This window comes from Rhagoletis pomonella, unplaced genomic scaffold (genome assembly GCF_013731165.1).
Source record: "Rhagoletis pomonella isolate Grant_MI unplaced genomic scaffold, Rhpom_1.0 Rhpom_scaffold_00006, whole genome shotgun sequence".
Taxonomy (NCBI): domain Eukaryota; kingdom Metazoa; phylum Arthropoda; class Insecta; order Diptera; family Tephritidae; genus Rhagoletis; species Rhagoletis pomonella.
In genome coordinates this window covers 40,143,754-40,146,511 of record NW_023458560.1, presented here as the reverse complement: position 1 = coordinate 40,146,511, position 2,758 = coordinate 40,143,754, and positions in this window count along the sequence as shown.

The window sequence follows — 2,758 nt, the reverse complement described above, 5'->3', positions numbered from 1 at the left end:
TAACCAATTTGCTAAAAATATTTTGATAGGATTTTGCATGGATGATTCTATGTTGAACACGGACATTGCGCGTCTTGTGCCAGAAGAACTCTTAAACAATTCGTTAAAGTTTGGCCAAGATACCCTGATGGCAGCATAAAAGCCCTGGAGCTGAGAAGCCGTGGCTTCACTGACGCACAGCGATATGTGTCCATATGCTGTGACGAAATGTCCCTGAGTAGGGATTATATTATAGGTCTAGAGGATTATGGTGATGAAAATCGTACCATCGTCCACCCACTGAAAAGCTTTAACTGGCGCAGTCGCGGAGTGAACTAAAAATTAAATTTGTATATACAAGGAGTAGTAAAAAATCTTCTTTTTTTTTTCGATTGTCTACGGATAAAGACAACAAACCAACGAATTTTAGTGCTACCACCGCTAACGACAGCAAAAATCAAAAAAAAAAAGTGTGACCAAAATAGGAAATACCCCGTGCTTGGGTACTGGAAAACCTCCAGATTTATAAAATAAAAATTACTCTGCGATTCACCACCGCTAAGTGCGATTAAAAATTAAAAGTCCTTATAAAAGGATTAAAAGTCCTATAAAAGGATAAAAAGATACGTTCCCGAGGGTTCGATTCCAACCAAATCCGGGTGGTATAATTGCATAATTCTTCTCGCGAGTTAATAAGTCCAAGTCAGCCATTTATCTAAATTACTAAATTATTTAAAAATCGGATTGGCGGCTGCCAAAGAGAAATATAATTAACTATAAATTTGAAGAAAATTCTCGTGAATAAAAAACTTAACTAAATTTTTAAAGGCTTTGCACGAGATGACTGTTCGAACCTGAAGTTTGTTTAAAGGTTTTGCACGCCACGCCGAGGCTTAGCCAGCGAGAAAATGAAAGCAGCTAAAGGACAAATATTTTCATAAAGTATTTGTCAAATGCTGTTTGTAATTTTATTTCTATGCGCCTGTGAATGAAGACAGCAAATTCTTTCAGGTTTACTTCCTTGTAAATTAGAATGATGAAATCAATCAGCGTTATGCCATCAATTCGCTGAAAGAGCCTGAAAGGATATAATTACAAAAAGGCTATAAGCGGCAAAAATCACTTGCAAAAAGCGTCTTATAATAAAATAAAAAAGGCTATATATAGCGAAACGAATTACTGAAAAGCCGAAAATAATTAATTAAAGTCCTTTTGTTGGCATAACCCTTTAAAATAATAAAAAAAATTCAAAAGAGCAATTTAAAGAATTTTTTTTAAATGGTAAAATTATTTTAAACACCACAACAACAACTATCAGCAACAGAAACAACAAATTTGCGGATTGGCCCGCTACCCATTACCATCGATGAATACAGGCGGGTAACAGCAACAAAAAAGCAGAAGGGGCAGAAAAAATCCCGGCTCCAGTTAAATTTAAAAGGAAGTGTAATGGCATCGCTAACAATACGGCAGCACTATTCAGCGCCGTCGTAATGTTGGCAGCCCTGATGGAACATACGTTCCACAGGTACTTAAAAACGAGCAAAAAACGAATGAAGAATTCAATTAGATATACGCCATTGAATCAGACGGTTGTGCCAAAATTATAAAATAAAAGGAAATTAAATTTAAAGTGTTTGTGAAAGTAATTACGAGTTGTTATTTCAAGCGAGGTAGTATTCGGGTGTGACAAGATTTTACGCATTCAAGTTTGACTAATCCCTACGGCAAACAAAAGGGTAAGCGCTATCACCCAAGTGTGAGCAGCTCCAAAAGGGAAACCACCAGCCGGCAGCGTAAAAGCACCAAAAACTCACCGGTGTCCCTCAACGAAGCCTCAGGCAGTTGGGAAGCTATCTTCCAGCAAGTTTCGGGTAAGAAAACAACATTTTATTAAATGAGCGGGCTGAGGGCCCAACAGAAGTGAGAGGGGAAAAAAGTACGCCCAACTAAAAAAAAATCGTCCAAATATAGAATGAGATAAACATGGAGATAGCGGAGGAAGCAAAACAGCAGCTAAATGTGTCTAAATTTACCCCAAGTTTAAAAACCTACCAAATACAAGCCTAAAATGGCGTTCTACGGCAATAATCCAACAAGCGGAGGAATACCACACACCTGAAAATTTCAATATATTAATTTATTTACTTATTTTCAATATATTTAAAAAGTCTCAACATTGGAATAGATTTATACGTATTAGTTCAATATTGATGACGAAACAATATCGGTGGACGCTAAAGTTCAATCGTGGTTGGAGAAATCATTAAGTCCGAATTGAACTGCGAATTCGTCTACAATACGCGATCAAACTAAAAGTTCACTGGTAAATCACTTATGTTTGTCACCCTTATTTATAATTACAATTTTACAATAATTTAAGGACATCGGTTCCATTTTGAAAAAAAAATGTTCAAAAGGCAGGAGCATACTGAGCTACTATTAAACAAAAACTCCAATCCCTAGAAAGAGGGAGAAGGAGGGAAAAAGTACTCCATACGGTAGCAAATGCCCTCTTTATTGATAAAAAAAAATTAGTATAAATAGGCTCTGCTTTCTATATATTTACAAAAACGCAATAATGGCAGCCAATAGTAGTCGTGGCGAAGAGCAAAATAGAAGGTAAGTTTTTACAATAATAATAATAATATTTTAGATTTGTTTCCCCTTACAATTTAGAATAGAACAAGTTCTATCAGAAAATGACATAGATCTATGGGACTTGTACATAAGAGAGACACCGTATGGCCCGGACATCTCCTTTCAAGGAAGGGAGAAA